Source organism: Leguminivora glycinivorella, chromosome 9, assembly GCF_023078275.1.
Source record: "Leguminivora glycinivorella isolate SPB_JAAS2020 chromosome 9, LegGlyc_1.1, whole genome shotgun sequence".
In the NCBI taxonomy this organism is placed as follows: Eukaryota; Metazoa; Arthropoda; class Insecta; order Lepidoptera; family Tortricidae; genus Leguminivora; species Leguminivora glycinivorella.
In genome coordinates, this window is record NC_062979.1 from 1,943,489 (window position 1) to 1,962,029 (window position 18,541).

The 18,541-nt window shown below is 36.3% G+C and overlaps 1 protein-coding gene and 1 long non-coding RNA gene across 2 annotated transcripts in view; both read left to right on the forward strand.

Moving 5' to 3' along the window:
* LOC125229599 overlaps positions 1 to 7,016 on the forward strand; it is a 217,898-nt gene extending 210,882 nt beyond the window's left edge. Inside the window, exon 7 of the long non-coding RNA XR_007177423.1 lies at positions 6,792 to 7,016. This is a non-coding gene — a long non-coding RNA (uncharacterized LOC125229599). The remainder of the gene's footprint in view (positions 1 to 6,791) is intronic.
* The window catches only part of LOC125229598 (syntaxin-binding protein 5-like), a 525,297-nt gene that overhangs the window by 260,221 nt on the left and 246,535 nt on the right, over positions 1 to 18,541 (forward strand). The gene's annotated exons all lie outside the window — the stretch shown is intronic.

An 18,541-nucleotide genomic window follows, 5' to 3' on the forward strand; every position in this document is an offset into this window, starting at 1 on the left:
TCCTATAAGAAAAGGTTACTGCAGTTATAGGTTACTACAGTTTAAATCCACATCCACATCACTTTTGTCTGAACTCATTTTGAAATTTGAAAAGCATAGGTATTTGATAAATCCGAGCAAATATAGGTATAATTTTTTAAATTTCCGCGCTTAAACTTTTTTTGAAATCTTTTTGAGGCAAAGTTTTAACCGGTGACATTTACCGTATTAATAGTTTGGCAAAAAAGAGTAGAAATTAGAAAGTATTATTAGGGGCGCCACAGTCTATGTAAACCGTTTTGCGAGGGGCGACCGTCGCGGCCGTCGCCGTCGCGTCTCATCGCATCGTCTACTTCCATATCGATAAGGTTTGATTTCGTATGCGTCGCATCTCCGTCGCGCGACCATCGCGCGACCGTCGCCCCCGAAAGCCATGGCGTGAGCATTTCTTTTTTTGCCACTTTTATGTAGTGTGATATTTAAAAAAAAATATGCTATTTCTAATCAGAATTACTAGCTTTTTCAATCCTAGTAGTTAAAAAAATTGTCCCATACATTTTTTTCTTATTTTGTTACCATTTTCCGTACATGTTGTATAGGGTAACAAAAGAGGAAAGTGTAAGCCAAATTACAACTTACGAAAATGCAGACGAAAAAACATTGCAACATTTTTTATGGGAAACAAAAGAGATCCCATTGAATGCTATTAGCGAAGAAACACATGCTTATTAATCATTATGACTTGTGATAAAATCCTTAGAACAATTATTCCGAATAAGTTTATTTCCTTCAACATTATGGATTTGTACAACTATGGACTTTGATTATTATGGCTAATAAATTTTATGACTAACAATAATTATGACTTTCAAAAATCGGCACTACAATTTCTGACGTTTAATTTTATGACTGGTGATAATATGACTAAGAAAAATTATGACGGAAAACGTTATGGATAGTAAAAATCGGACTTAAAAAATTATGGGAACCAATAGAGACCCATATGCTTTTCGTGAATGTAGGCACCCCTACTGCCCCTACTGGTGGTGCCGGCCGCTCGAACCGTGTTTTGCCGCAAGTCACCGCTAGTTCGTGCACTGCAAATAGTGTATGAGTTTTTAGACGTAGGCGCCACGTCTAAAAACTCATTCACTATTTGCAGTGCACGAACTAGCGGTGACTTGATGTTGATATTCTTGCGAGCAGATGGGCGTTTATACGTGACGAATGCATGAGGTTTTGTGTGGGATTGGAGGAATGAAGGCATCTGTTATTTATTACTTATGTTTTGGTATGTAATGTTTTGATTTTGCTGTTTATTTAATATTTAATTTTGTGTTACTTGTTGTAATGTTTATTTAAAATTCACGGTGCTTTAGTTTTGTATACTGTCATACTGTGTAATTTTCTTTGAGTAAATAAATAAATAAATCTATTTAAATATTATTGATCCTAGCGAAAAAACGTACAAAACTTTTATTGTAGCAAATTTTATGTTTGTTATTCCCGTTGAAGATTGATTTAGCTGTGGACCACCGTTTTCGAGTTGTTTGCAAAAAACGGCTCGTGTAATCTATTTAAAATACTGTCCTACTAAAATATTGATCCTAACGAAAAATCTTACATAACGTTTCTTGTAGCAAATATTATATAGATTATTTCTGTTTAATATTATTTCTGGAAATAATTTCTGATCCTAGCGAAAAAACGTATATGTATATTCCTTATAGGAAATTTTATGTAGATTTTATTCTCGTGAACATTTTATTTAGCTGTGGGCCACCGTTTACGAGGCATTTACAAAAAACGGCCCATGAAATCTATTTAAAAATATTTTCCAACTAAAATATTGATCCTAACGAAAAATCTTATATAACCTTTCTTGTAGGAAATATTATGACGATTAATTCTGTATAACATTACTTTTTGCTGTGAGCCACCGTTTTTGAGTTATCAACAAAAAGCGGCCCATTTAAAAATACTTTCCAACTAAAATATTGATTCTAGCGAAAAAACGTATAGAACTTTTCTTGTAGGGAATCTTATGTAGATTTTTTCTCGTCAATATTTTATTTAGCTGTAGGCCACCGTTTACGAGGTATTTACAAAAAACGGCCCATGAAATCTATTTAAATATACTTTCCAACTAAAATATTGATCCTAGCGAAAAATATTATAGAACCTTTCTTGTAGGAAATATTATGAAGATTAATTCTGTGTAACATTAGTTTTGGCTGTGAGCCACCGATTTCGAGTTATTAACAAAAAACGGCCCATGTAATCTATTTAAAAATACTTTCTAACTAAAATATTGATTCTAGCGAAAAATGTTATAGAACCTTTCTTGTGGGAAATATTATGTAGATTAATTCTGTTTAACATTATTTTTGGCTGTGATCCACCGATTTCGAGTTATCAACAAAAAACTGCCCATGAAATCTATTTAAAAATACTTTCCAACTAAAATATTGATCCTAGCGAAAAATCTTATAGAACCTTTCTTGTAGGAAATTTTATGTAGATTAATTCTGTCCAACATTATTTTTGGCTGTGAGCCACCGTTTTTGAGTTATCAACAAAAAACGGCCCAAAAATCTATTTAAAAATACTTTCCAACTAAAAAATTGACCCTAGCGAAAAAACTTATATAACCTTTCTTATAGGAAATTTTATGTAGATATTTTCTGTTTAACATAATTTTTTGCTGTGGGCCACCGTTTACGAGGTATTGACGAAAAACGGAGCATGTAATCGATTAAAAAAAACTTTCTTACTAAATTATCCATTTATATATTGATCCTATCGAAAAAACGTATATAACCCTTCTTGTAGGAAATTTTATGTAGATATTTTCTGTTTAACATATTTTTTTGCTGCGGGCCACCGTTTACGAGTTATTTACGAAAAACTAAAAAATTGACTTTCAAGATCGAATGGCAGGGTACGGAACCCACCTCATGTCATGGCATTATTTTTCCATGGCTATTTAGACCCTCATCTTTCACTGGTAAAAATGACAGACTGCCTCAAGAACCTTTTTTGGAATTTTTTTTTTTACCACTTTGTACCGTTCTGGCACGGTGAAGGACCCGGCCAAATGATCTGGCATAAATACTAGGCGACTTCTGAGGAACTCTATTTTCACTTTTTAATAATTCCAGGTTGCCTCAAACACCTTTTTTGGGCCTCAAAAAATTAAATCTTCAAAAATTCATAGCTCGATAAAGCCCCGCTCCCCAGCTGCCAGACTTGCAGACCTGATGTTGGCTATGATCAGAGAAGCATCTGAGCACCTTTCCAGGTTGCCTCAAGGACCTACTCCAAAATCCTGCCAGCTCTCCGTCTATCTCCATTGCCGTCCAGCGGGGTAATGCAGCGGGAATAATGGGGGCTTTTGAGCCAGGTACGATCCAGGGAGGAATATTTTAGTTTTAGTGTGTGACCTACCTGATTTATTTTGTATTGATTTAATTTATGTTACATTTTATATATAAAATATGGTAAGTCACGAGTTTTAACATGGCGAATAAAGGATGTTATCTCGTCGCCGGAACCTGGGCCGGACGCGGCCGGGCCCGGAAAGAAACTTTTATAACGTTACGTTAGTTACACATCCGTTTCCGGTCCGGGACGTTTAAATAATCATCTTTTGGCTTGACAGGCTGTTAATAGAAGACTGGGCTGTCGGTTAGGGTGGGTCACTCTTGTATGGAGAAAAAAAAAGTATTATATTTTTATTGGGCACAGTTACAAAAACTTGCCAACTGATGCAAATAAACAAGTATTTCAAATTATTTTGCAATTGGAATTCATCTTCTGCCTCCGGATCCACTTTGAAGTTTTCATATATTTTTTAGTACATTTTGTGTGGTGTGCGGAGTATATCTATGTATTGTCTTCTAATTTAAAATTTTGCTATAAATATATACCATTATTGGCATCGTAATAGCATGCTAAAGGTTCAAAGAAAATAAATGAACAAAAAAACCTCAAAAATTAAAACCTTTTTTACACCTTACTCCATACAAAATACAAAAACTTCAACTGAAATCCGGAGGCAAAAAATGAAACATAAAAATTAAAAAAAAATTGTGCACTAATCAATTACAAAATGGCACCTTTTTTTGACTGTGCCCCCTAAGAAAATAAAAAAAGTAAAAATGACCCTCCCTAGTATCCACTGAAAACGCGTGCCATATACATATGACCAGGCCCCGTAGCCGAATAGCATTTTGCGACGCGAAACACAGCAGAAATGTAGTCTGGCTCTGTCGCGCCAATACGCAAGAGTGATAGAGATAGATTGCACTTCTGCGGCGTTTCGCATCGCAGAAATGCCATTCGACTACAGGGCCAGTGGACACTCTATTTAATTATGCAAATAATGTAAAACGTACCAAAAAATAGGCTCGATTTCAAAACTATTATTTTCGTCAGAAATATGAATATTTATGTATAAAATAACTGTAAACAGTGTGAAGTTTTTTCCGATAAACACTACAGTTTCACCGCATGAAAATTTCCCGATATCAGCACTCATAAATACCGGTGGATGCTCGTAAACTATGGAATTGATGCGGTGGAACATTGTTGAGTTTTTTGTTTCATTTTTGCTTTTTATTTGTATTATTTACTATATGTGTGGTAGCCGTTATTGCTGGTATGTATTTTAAATTTTGCTCCCAATTATAACTATGGTTTGTGCTATAGTAAGGTGTAATGAAATGACCTCGAAACCGGAGTAAATATACAAATATATTCTCTTAGATATAATATACAAGCTGTTTTTATTGATTTCCGTTAACTTTAAGGGATGGGTCTTCAGGTCAATTACAATTAATTACCTTAAGAATATATAGAGTCCAGGTTATACGCAATTTTATTTTACCATGCACTGCATATGCTCAAAAATGTTATAATACAAATATACGAGTACATATAAGAAATATAAGAAAACAACACTTTTACAAAACCTGCCCACACTGTCTCCTCTTTTCTCAAAACCCTGTAAAACCTAACACCTACTCGTATTTACGACAATTTGTTCACCAAAAACCTTTCGTGTTCAAATTGCTCTGACGCTGGTACCTAACGCGACAATGGGACCTAACGAGGTCTCGATCGTTTGGCCCGAGATTGGTACAATAGTGTCCAAGTGTGAACATACAATACGTTAAATACATAAATAAAATCATTTTGGTTGTTGCACAAGAGGAGATATGCGGCATGTCCGCCATCCGAAATGTTAAAAAAATTGACCATGAGACAAGCCGTTCAAAAGTCGTTGACTTGATATGAAGTCATATTTTCATATGTCATATTTACGGGCTACTTACGTGTAATTTTTTACATTACAAATGAATGAATAAAATCATCCCGTCGTACCAAATTGGCGTACAATATAAATTGCACTTCTACAAGTGTCAATTCAGATATTTGACAGGGCGGCATTGATGACATAATTTTTTCGTTGGTGTGGTGACGAAAAGGTTAAAATATCTTCTTAAATTTAAAATCAGGTCAGGTTACTTTTCATGTCCTTGTTACCATTTGAATATGATTTTGATATCGACAATTTCTCTTCTAAATATCTTTAGAAATGTTTATCTGTCCATCTCGCAAAAGGACAATAGTATTTTATGCAACTGGTGGTTAAAAGAGGTCAAAATAGGTGAGTGGCGTGGGTAACAATTTGAGGCGAAGCCGAAAATTGTTAATAAAGACGCCACGAGCATTTTTTGACTCAGTTAAACACCGTTGCATACAATACTTTTTCTACGACCAAGCACTTATTTTGAAAGAAAATTATAAATCAACAAATACCTACTTTCAGTCATCTTAGTTATCTAGTGGACCGCCTACCATTTTGAATATACAGTTTGAGTGCAAACATGAAAATAAAACTGTCTATGGTATGGTTCTTTGAAGCCTGGCCACTAAGACGAATCGAGCCGAGTTGAATCGAGTTCTCATACATTTGAATGCGATTCGACGCGTCGCCAATGAACGCAGCAGAAAATGAAGGAGTCTCGACTCTGCGAATTGGTTTGTTAAGTTGGTAGCAATGTATTTACTGAACTGTAACAGCTATATCGTGCTACTTCTACTAAATGTTTTCAGGGTATAGACTAGATAGACTTGTCCTGACATCTTTTATGTAGGGTTTTTAAGTTCTATGCACGACCTTGTAACTCACGAATAACAAGTACGGGAGTAGAAAAAAGAATAAATAAAATCGTCCACCGCACCTAAATGGCGTAAAATATCAATGGCACTTCTACCTGCGAGTGTCAATTCAGACATTTTCGCAGCACACCACGTTATACAAAGCTCACCTTATGCAGTCAACTGTTTGTTCAACCGTGAACCTTATATTGCACAGATTCTAAGGTGTATATTTGTAGGTGTTCCACACAGACCTTAAGGTCTACATTTGTAGTTGTTAGTATGTTCGGATGTATTTGTTCAGGCTCTATTTTCCTCTCCGCAGAGCTGAAATACGATTTGTGGCGACGAATTCTTTCATGGGTATTCTCTAGGTTTTTTCGGTAATACCTACGTTTTTTGTTAGTTATATTGAAGGGTAATGTTTGTTAGGAAAGGTTTTGTCTCGGAAAACAGATAGATAGCCGTTTTTGTCCCTTATTCTATTCATTTTATTTACGAGTAGATGGGTCACAACTCAACATACGAATGCTCTGATTTTAAAATAGTACTGTACATCATTTTTGTCACACAATAAGCTTTAATTACTATACGTTGTTTTTTACTTTAATATTATACAAATTAATGTGCCATTTTCATTGTTTCAGGTAAACAAAACTACAATATCAAAGAATGGGCAATAGTAAGTGATCATCATTCAAAATTAAAATTTATTTATGTAACACATACCTACGAACTGAAATACCGTGGCCATTCAAGAAAAGTATTCGAATACTGCAAGCGGCAATGATGATTTTCAACTAATAAAGAATGAAGATCGAAGAAGCCAGAAGAATAAAGAGAAACTGTTTATCTCCTTTACACTTGACAGAAGAATTAAAGAAGGAAAGAGAAGCAGGCAGAGCCTTGCGTGTGCTCTTATTGGTAGTGGTGCTGATAATCTATCATAAGACACACGCGGCTCTATCTGGCTTTCTCCAATCATCAGAGAGGGAAGAAGACAGAAGAATGAAGTTGTAGTTAAATGTTAGATGATATATGAGCATCATATAGAGAAGTAAATTTAAGAAAGGGGCTGTAGCGAAAGCTACTACGATTACGATTTTTATTTTTTTATTATTATAAATGGGCTTACTCTTGGCCAGAGAACTAGCCAAAGGCACAAAGACGTGGCCTACGACGGAGTGAGCTCGCTCAGAAGATGCCTGTTTACCCTTGTTTTTTTTTTTTTTTTTTATTTATTATAAATGGGCTTACTCTTGACCACAGACTAGCCAAAGGCAAAGACGTGGCCTACGATGGAGTGAGCTCGCTCAGAAGATGCCTGTTCACCCTGGATTTTTTTTTTTTTTTTTTTTTTTTTATTATAAATGGGCTTACTCTTGACCACAGACTAGCCAAAGGCAAAGCCGTGGCCTACGATGGAGTGAGCTCGCCCAGAAGATGCCTGTTCACTCTTGATTTGAAGGTTACCGGGTTATATGAGCTCGGAAATATAGCCGCCCGCAAGGAATTCCACTCCTATGCTATACCATTCGTATGTATAGCAATTATAATGGGTACTCCTAGATGCTGAGCTTATAGTCAGTAGTACACTTAGTTTTGTTTTTTTTTGACTTGGTTTTTCTTGGTAGCAATCAATTTCGGAAAGACTCGTCCCATATTAAGACAAAAGCATTTCGTGAGTGATGTCTGCGTAGAATGCCTGACATATTAATGGCAAATTTAGCTAGACGATATCAATGGACTTCTTATAACTTTTTTTAATAAACATTGTATTATACGCCAATTTAAAATATTCAATTAATTTCAGAGGATATATTCGATAAAAAGTCCTCTATTGTATTTCTACGAAATATCTTTAATATAAATAATGGGCGTAGCAATAGCATCCATTTCCGTTGACTTCGACAAACAAACGACAAATGGGTCTACGTTATCGAGAAGGTTTACAAATCTAAGTAATACGAGGGCTTTGTATTTGTAGGGAATTTACTTGGGTTTTTACCTATAAATGTATTAAGCTGGAGAAGTTGGGCGTGTCTTTTTTCGTCCACTTTTTAGGGTTCCGTAGTCAACTAGGAACCCTTATAGTTTCGCCATGTCTGTCTGTCCGTCCGTCCGTCCGTCCGTCCGTCCGTCCGCGGATAATCTCAGTAACCGTTAGCACTAGAAAGCTGAAATTTGGTACCAATATGTATATCAATCACGCCGACAAAGTGCAAAAATAAAAAAAATTAAAAAAATGTTTTATTAGGGTACCCCCCCTACATGTAAAGTGGGGGCTGATATTTTTTTCATTCCAACCCCAACGTGTGATATATAGTTGGATAGGTATTTAAAAATGAATAAGGGTTTATTAAGATCGTTTTTTGATAATATTAATATTTTCGGAAATAATCGCTCCTAAAGGAAAAAAAAGTGCGTCCCCCCCCCCTCTAACTTTTGAACCATATGTTTAAAAAATATGAAAAAAATCACAAAAGTAGAACTTTATAAATACTTTCTAGGAAAATTGTTTTGAACTTGATAGGTTCAGTAGTTTTTGAGAAAAATACGGAAAGCTACGGAACCCTACACTGAGCGTGGCCCGACACGCCCTTGGCCGGTTTTTTATATGTGTTATTCTTGATAAATGTTATGTGTGTTCTACTCAGAATCACCATCTTTTTCAAACCTAATAGGTAAAAAGAGTGTCTCATACAATTTCTCCTATTGTATTGTATTTTATCCTCCATATAGTATGGGAAAGTGGGTAGTGGTAGTACTTGAGTGGTTCATGTGCTCTGCCTACCCCTTTATGGGATACAGGCGTGATTGTATGTATGTATGTATGTATAGTATGGGAAAGTAAGATACCTAAAGTATAATAAAGAGTACTATCGTACAGTATGGCCACTCCCGCTCCCCGCTGCCGTCAGCTACGATGCCACAGACAAACACATACAGACAGACAGACACATCAAACATAACACCCCGTCGTTTTTGTGTTGGGGGGTTAAAAATTACTTAAAACGTCACATTTTATGACCATGCTGGCCATTGTTCATTATCGTATTCCCGGCAACCTTCAAATCAACAGGCATCTTCTGGGCGAGCTCACTCCATCGTAGGCCACGCCACGTCTTTGCCTTCGGCTGGTCTGTGGCCAAGAGTAAGCCCATTTATAAGAAAAAAAGAAACAAAAAGTATCCTTTTATATCTATACGTATATATTATTGAAAGTGTGATTGAATATTCTGTAGGCGACTTGGAGACACTTTTTTATATATATAGCCTATAATGTGTCCCACTGCTGGGCAAAGGCCTCCCCTGTTTTCCGCCACTCGTCACGGCTCTGTGCATGCTCTCGCCAGCCGCCACAAAATGAGTCCAGGTCTTTCCGCCATCTAATCTTTGGTCTGGAACACTTTAAATATGAATAATTTCAAATTTAATAATTATTTTGTTTTCGTTTCGCTTAATTCGGAGCCAAGCAGTAATTTGTATCGCCTTTATTGGATTCTCTTCGCAAATGAGTTCGTTAGTATTGCATTGATTGTAAATTGTTTCTGCGCCGCCCGCGCTCTGATTTCATTTTAAACTAATTATTATACTGAGTTATATTCAGATATTTCTATTTTATTTATTCTTTACTGATTTATTATTGATAATTAAAGTGTAAAATAATGATGGAAATGTATGTGTTAATATTATGTTTTTTTTGTGGATCAATGTTGTACATGTAAATATCGTTTATTGATTTATTATTGTTGTATTTTTATGTGATTATTTAAATAAATATCTACATTTTCAGCTATTGGGCTTTGTTTTTAATAATAATCATTGTTTTAGTTTAATTAAACAGTACAGTCATCTACAATATACACCGTGTTTGTTTTTTGATTTCCATTAAATTAAACGGAAGGTTGTTTAGGTCAAATACTACTAATTTCTCTTAGATAAGAAACACACTTTTGCTCTTAATATTTTTGACTGCACAATTGTACCGCAAGCACCAATGCTAGTACATCGTAAGCCAAGGGACACTTTTTTATGGATCTACAAATTTCGTCGTGTCAGATATTTTTAAATTCTTGTAAAACTTAACTCTTTGCTTCTTCTATGTACAGGCCACCACTCTGTGGCACAAACGGTAACCAAAATCAAGAGTTCAATCCTCGTTCCATTAATTCCATTTTAAATCACCATCAGCGTTCCGACCGCATTTCCGTTAAACCTTGTTCTCCACAAGGGCCCAATAATGGCCGATACCGGTTTACCGATTACCGGTTCACCGATTTATCGGTAATTACCGATCGGTATTAACGCGGAATTTCGGTAACTCTCCGAGGTTTATCGGCTTTGTTAGGCTTGAGGCATGTTCTAATTTTGATAAGCCTTCCTTAATCTAATATTGTCGAATGACAAACAGAAATATAGAGTATTTTAGTTAATGGGGTTAATATTTAGGTATATGTAGGCTATGGGACCAACCCCGAAATGGTAATTAAAAATTGCAACTTTAGTATCTTTTGGCCGACTGACTTAGACCTTTTCTGTGTGAGAATCCATACTAATATTATAAATGGGAAAATGTGTGTGTCTGTTTGTTTGTCCGTCTTTCAGACCTCCAACTTCTATGCGTGTAGCTCGCGAAACGCTCACGAATCTCACGATAATATCTCTTTCGTAGCTATCTATCTCTTTCGCTTTTGCGCATTGGCGCGACAGAGCCAGACTACATTTCTGCGGCGTTTCGGTGGCGTTTCGCGTCGCAGAAATGCCATTCGGCCACGGGGCCTGCGTGCGTAGCCGAATGTACAAACGCTCACGAAACGAAACGCTCGTCTATCTCTATCGCTCTTGCGTATTGGCGCGACAGAGCCAGACTACCTTTCGTGGCGTTTCGTTTTCGTTTCGCGTCGTAGAAATGTCATTCGGCCACGGGGCCTGGTGCTTCGGGTGCCGCCCATGGAGGCAGTGATCGTTTACCACCAGGCGACCTATCTGCTAGTTTGACTCCTATGTCATAAAAAAAATATTTACTTCGAAAATTATTGAAAGTATCTGTCGTGTACACTGTACATTGTATATCCGTGGAATATCTAAATGCATGTACTCGTATATAATTGACAAATTAAAATGACATGTTCTAATTTCGAATAGGCCGCCCATAAGCTAGGATATGTTGGCACGTGTTACTAACGCCTGCGGTATTGTCGTGAAATTGCTTCTCTTACTCGATTAATAATGCTGAAGATATCTTATACTACATATTTAGCAAATTGTTGAGGATAATATTTGTGGATAACCTCTTTGGCGGGGTGTTATATATCGGTAATCAAATATCAAGTCTATGAACTATAAAATTATTATAATATTAAGAAAACCTGTAAACGTAATAACTTACATATCGTCACTACTTTTAAAAAATCTCGTATCTCACGCTGTTCCTCAAAGTTAAAACGCAGTAAGTCTATATGCATTTCATACATACTTACTACAATTTTCTTTTCATTGACAGACGAAGATACAAGTTTTTTTAAAAGTAGTGACGATATATTACTTATTTTTTCCCCTCAATAGCTCGGAAACACGTGGTTTGTCCTTTAATACCAGCGGGTAAAAACGCATTTTATCCACTAGTGGTTAAAGTAATTTGACCTTGAATAAAGTCAAATTAATTGCTTTAAAATTGATAAAAGTAGGTGAATCTAGTAATAAAGATGATTTACCACCTGTGGAACTACTGGAAGCAGTGATAAACGCATTTTTTGCGTTGTAGTTTCCTCGCTATAGTGAGGGGAAAAGTTTTGTGTTACACTCGGGTGCAAATGTATTTTACTTCTCGTGTGTTAAAAAACTCGCAAGTTCAGGATTCTATTCTCGAACCACTCGCTTCGCTTGTGGTTCAACTATAGAATCCTTTCACATGCTCGTTTTTCAATTCCACACTCGGCGTTAAAATACAATTTTGCCCCCTTGTATAACAAATAACTATTATCCCATTCGGCGTCGAGACCCTTGGCCCGTGGGGCCCTGGCGCTCTAAGTCTCTTCAAGGACCTGTCGAAGAGACTAAGAGACGCCACCGGAGACCGAAGAGCTGGAAGCTTCCTCGCTCAGCGTATTAGCTTGGCTTGACAATCCAGCAAGGAAATGCTTCCAGCGTCTTCGGTAGGTACTATGCCACAGGGGCCGTTTTTGGATTTATTTTATTTTTATTTTAGTTTTATTTAGTTTAATTTCTATTTTAAGTTTAATTTTAGAATAATTTTAGATTTATTTCGTTTAATTACCTATAATATTATTTTAAAATTATGTAAATATGTTCATGTTCAATAAAATACTAAAAACTATTTAGAAACTGAAATATATATCATACACGAGAAATAACGACTAAATCCACCGATAACCGAGTATGGTAGTGTAACTACTTAAAAAAACTAATATTTTCCCCCTAGTTCATTATGTTATGTTATAATTTATTTATGTCGAAAATTTCGGCCAAGAGTGTCACTGAAATTAAACTTCTGTAGTTTCTCTGCCTACCCCTTTATGGGGTTATTCATCTCGCGTAAAAGTTGAGGTGGTTGTACATCAGATCCGTTATTTTAATATGACGAATTATGTTTTAATTCTCTTGGTTGCATAAAATAACTATAACGGTCCATAACTGCATACAGTCCGTTGCAATGAAGACACCATTATTGCTCGGTTATGGTAATCCAGCACTAGAGGATAATGGCTCTAAGAATAACCCGGTTCAAATTCTCGAGTAAATGTGACTTTCCGGCACAGAAGTGTTTACTGGTACTTTTCTTCTAATATTTCACCAGAAATTCTGATAAAATGATAATGTTTGAGCGTGAATCATAAGGAAAGGATCCTGGAAAGCTACAAAATAACTACGTAAGGTCTGCAAGATATTTCTTACTCGAATGGTTTAATTTTTGTTGTAGTTATGCTAAAAATGTACCATCTAAAAAACAGTTAAATTTAAGTATTTCATAACAGTCATTGCAATATTTTATTCAATATAGTCTCCATATAACTAGAATAAAGGCATTATTAATATGTTTGTCAGTTAGAGTAAATGTGGATGGATTGCGTGAGAGATGATATGAAGCGAAAGCAAGTGAATGATGAAATGACGGATGATAGGGAGGTAACTATGGAAGCGGAAGACATGCTGCGCCGACCCCAAATGAATGGGATAAGGGCAGGCGAATGATGATGAGTTAGAGTAATGTCTGAGTGCACGCTCATATTGGGCGTGCAACGGGGCTGGGCGTGCCGCGTGCATGATAAACTATTGAAACTCATACAAGTGTCCTGAGTCGACGCTGATAGGGTGGACGCACGCACGCACTGCACGCGCCGCCAAACGGTCCGCTCCAAACATCCACCCAGGCCATACTCCTTCTGTCCTTACTCAAGAACTTGCAACAGGCGTATTCAATAAAAATCTCCTGGCACTGGCATGTCCAATCGTCCCTTCCTATATCTGTAGAGTCGGTAACTCGAACGAAGACATTTCCATTATTATGCTATGATAATCCCACTAGCGCCGCAAGAAAACGGATAACGGGCGGAGCGTAGTTTCAACCCGCTCTAAAACAATTTATGAGTACTGAGCTAATACTTCGAGTTAGGGTTCGAGAGAACCATACAAAATAGTGGCAATAAATAGTAAGATTTTTTTTTTCTAAGGAGTTGATTACCAGACAATTCTGTGCCTTTACAAATTGAATTTATACCTTCTAATTCTAATAAATATACCATATAATTTTATACGTTCTAGGTAAGTACTAGGGTGGAGCGAAAAAACACTTTTCTGGAATTAGCAAACCTAATAGTTATCAATCAATGCCCCTTAGTCTATGAAGCCTTTGTGCAAATTTTCAGCTTTTTAAATCAACATCTTCTGCCTCCGCATTAGGTTTGAAATTTTGAAAATCTCATACAAACCTGAAAATTCAACTTTTAGATAAAAAATGTGATAAAAAATGTTTTTCGGCAGTATTATGTTCAGTATATATTATTAATACATATTATTACAAGAAACTACCAAAAATTGCGAAAATAGCGTTAAAAATCGCCAATTTTCAGTATTTTAGCGGCTATTTTGGCGAATGTACTGAAACTAGACAAACTTTGGCGATTCTTGACGCTATTTTCGCAACTTTTTGTAGTTTCTCATAATGATATGTATCAATAACATATACTAAACATAATACTGCCGAAATTTTTTTTTTATCTGAAAGTTGAATTTTTAGGTTTGTATGAGATTTTCAAAATTTCAACCCTAATGCGGAGGCAGAAGATGTCGATTTAAAAAGCTGAAAATTTGCAGAAAGGCTTCATAGACTAAGGGGCATTGATTGATAACTATTAGGTTTGCTAATTCCAGAAAAGTGTTTTTTCGCTCCACCCTAGAAGTACCTAATACTTACCCGTTCAAATTGCTTATTATGATAGTGCTATATAGTACATTACGATACTAGTGCGAAAAAAAGGAAGTTCGAAAAAAGCGATAAATTAAAACACCACCGAAGGGAGTGTTTTAAATCGCCACGACTGAAATATTACACTTATGTCTGTTCGAGAACAAGTATATTTCGGAATGTGTGTATGCGTAGGGCCTAATTTAGTATTCCATAATACATATATGTGACTCAGTCATTTGTCTTCTACTGACTCTGCAGGTGGCCTATACTCGTAGTATCCCGCCGCGCACAGTAAGACAGGTCAGGTTTCATGACTTTCCCCCTTATTCATAATCGTACACTAAAGTTATCAAGCCGATAAAGTTCGTTTGTCCCTTTCTATCACACCAATACGTCGGAAAAGGACAAACGAACTTTATCGGCTTGATAACTTTAGTGAACGTTTATGAATAAGGGGGTTCGTGTTTACCTCATAATTATTATGGCACTGGTCCCACCGCGAGTTAAGTAGTAAGCTATCGGCAATAAAAACGAACAAAAGATAAGCACTCCCGTGCAAATAAAAGAGACACGGCGATATCGATAGTTCACCGCTGGGCGAGTAATTTTAAACATCGCCGCGTCTCTTTTATTTACACGGGAGTGATTATCTTTTGTTCGTTTTTTATAGCCTATAGCTCATAGTTTACTCGCTCGCGGTGAGACCAGTGCCAAAGCCATGTGACTATATGTACCTACATTTTAGAAATATTTTTGAACTGTAAATGAATAACAGGTCAATCAGAATTTTAATAAACGTTATAAATGTTATTTAAAAATGAACGAAACGATTTGCCTCATCTTTTTTTATGCGAATAAAGGAATGAAATGCGTTCCCAGTTCCTACCATTGTTGTTCCTTGATAAGTACGACCTCAGTCTCTTTAAAGCAAGAGTGCATAGGCTTTTACTAAATCGTTGAGCTCCATCTTAGACTCTGTCCTCACTTTCCATCAGGTGTGACTAGACTCAAACGCCAATAAGGGTATGAAAACAGATGTCACTGTCAAAAGTGACAGGTCTGATACGTCATCAATAATAAATAAATAAATAAATTTAAACATTTTTATTGAAAACTGAAATATATCATCATCCTCTTTGCGCTATCCCGGCATTTGACACGGCTTATGGGGTCCGCTTTGATAACTAATCCCAAGATTTGGCGTAGGCACTAGTTTTTACGAACCCGGGTCTCGCGCTGTTATATAGCTATCGCGGCTGACGTGCTAAAAAATGATAAAATAATTTGATTTGTTCCCTACATTCTTTTTATTGAAGTTCATCAAATCAGGCCTTTAGTCACTACCCGTTTGCAACAGTCACGCACTACAACACTACATTTAACACAAAGTTATTTTTTTATTTGAGTTTTGGAAAACCTTTACGGAACCAAAGTTGGTAGCCACGCTTCACCCTTGCCTAATCTAGCAACACTGAAGCTCGGCGCTCATCTGCTTCCCGCTTTACGGCTTTTCTTTCTGCCGCTGTCTTTGCATTAATACCTTAGCCTACAGTATGTTCGTCGCTTGGCGGTTTACTGGCGGGCCGATTCGAAATGTACACAGAAATTAAAATGATGTTTTAGCGAAGTAATAATAAAATTGTCGTTAGCGTGCCTGCAGCGCCGAGGACACTTTCGTGGTTTACATTCGCTCCAAGTCGGAAGGGAGAAACCTAGCAAAAAAAATGTTGAAGCATTAGTACGGCAAAATATTGCTTACATTAGGTAGTTTCACTTTTTCACTCGCTACTTACGAAATCGAACCAGTAATAACGATATAGGTACTCGTACTTAAGTAGAACATTTACACACATTATAGACAAATCTTGCACACCTTAATCGTATATCGCATATGTTTGGCAAAAATAAAGTATGTAGGGCGAATGACGACTTCCATTCCGTGTTGCTTGACATCGGTAGTTACGAATAGAAATCAATAGGTTTTTTAATGCCACGTCGGTGGCAAACAGGCATACGGTTCGCCTGACGGAAAGCGGTCACCGTAACCTGCAACTCAAGAAGAATCCCATACTGTAGTTCATCGGGAATATCTCGGCTCATTACACAGCCGGAATTTTTCTTCCATCTAAAAATAGTCTCTCACCCATGATTCAAATATCATCCTGATGTCACCTCACGTTCAAATTGCCCTGTTAGCGGTTTGAAGGTCGATCGTAATGGAAGAATGAATGGGAATACGGTGAATGTAGGAGGAAAAAGTAGGCCAAGACTGGCTTATGTATTTGCGGGACTTTTGTGTGCTTATTTACATTTGTTGCGATGTTTTCATTTATTTAAATGGGTTTGGCGTCGTAATAAATCTTCAATAGACAGTTTGTGTACTTACAAGATGGAACTTGACTATATTTTGTAAGTATTGTAGTATTTGTCATGGCTTTTTCATTTATCACGCCAATAGCAAACTTTTTAGGTTTTTAAAGATTAACTTTTATTTATTTCTAGAAAAGTCCAATCCTGAATTTAATATGTACTAGGTCATTTAATATGAATTTGTACCTAGTACCATTTTCTTGTTAGAAGTTCCGAAGAAGGGCGCAGTTTTGTAGTTTTGTGTGCTCCTTTACAAGTTCTAATCGCGTGCCATCATAAATACTAACCTCCTTATTCATAAACGTTTACTAAAGCCGCTAATAATAGTTTGTCTCCTTTCTACGTATAGCTATGGAAAGGGACAAATGATTTTTGTCGGGTTGTTAACTTTAGTAAACCTGAACAAGGAATTCTATTTATTTTTTTCCTATACATAAGAAAATTGTTGATACTCTTGCCTATTAATTTCCATAAGGCGTGCCGAATTCCGGCACATTTAAGGACGAGGTAAAACACCGTAACACAGCTATCAGTTGGTTGTACGGCGGCAAATGGTAGGTTTGCGTGTTTTCGTGCCAATTTTCTTGTATTCGACCGCGCCAAGTTAAAACAGGGGCTTTGATTACAATGTACCGTAAAAAGCGTACCGTATTGCACAAAAGACGAGAATTTTTGATATACCTAACGTCGTCGTCAAGTCACAAAGTCGACGCAAAAGTTTTAGATACATTTTGTATAAACTGACCAATATATCTATTTATAGTAAATATTTACTTATTATAAAACATAAATGTTTCCTTTTTACTTCGTTTTCTTTTATTTATTTTTTTAAAATAAATCGAAACCCATAGGATAATTTTAGACATACAACGTAGCATTCGGGGTAACAAATCATCGAACACTCTGCTAAATAAATCTCAGTCACTGTGATATGAAACGACGTATCTCCATGTGGAAATGTCATGGCGAGAAACAAGCATTTTTACAAGCTTTTTATTAACATTCTATAAAAGAATGTAATGAATATATCGTTTCTATTAAAAAAAAATGTCTTTATTTGCATGAACATATTTACTAAGACTAAACTTAAAAGCTAGCTAATGTCTAAAATAGGCCCTTGTTTTTATTTCGCTCATTTATTTTTATATTTTTACGTAACTTTCTGTATCCCTCGTCCTCTCTTAAAAATGACAGCATATTTCATTCATCGGAGAATCGAAATCCACAGGATAATAATGTTAGGAATATTCGGCGCAGCGATCGAGGTCACAAATCAACGCTCACTCCGCTACAATAAATCCCAGTCAGGGCTGATATGGAACGAGGAATCTAGACATGAGATAGTCATAGCGAGATACTGAGAAGAAATATTAGTGACACCGATGAATGTATCGTAATATGAAATTAGTTTTTTTTTAATAAAAGTTTGAATTTCTCACGGCTAAATTTAGACATTTATTGGCCGGGATACAGACGCATCGAAATTATAGGAAATGGTTTTCTAGATTTATTTTTAAAGACTAACGCTCCGATTTCAATCTTTTTGGGTTTATCTAAAGTCTAGTTATTCTACTGGCATGTTCTATCATGAACGTG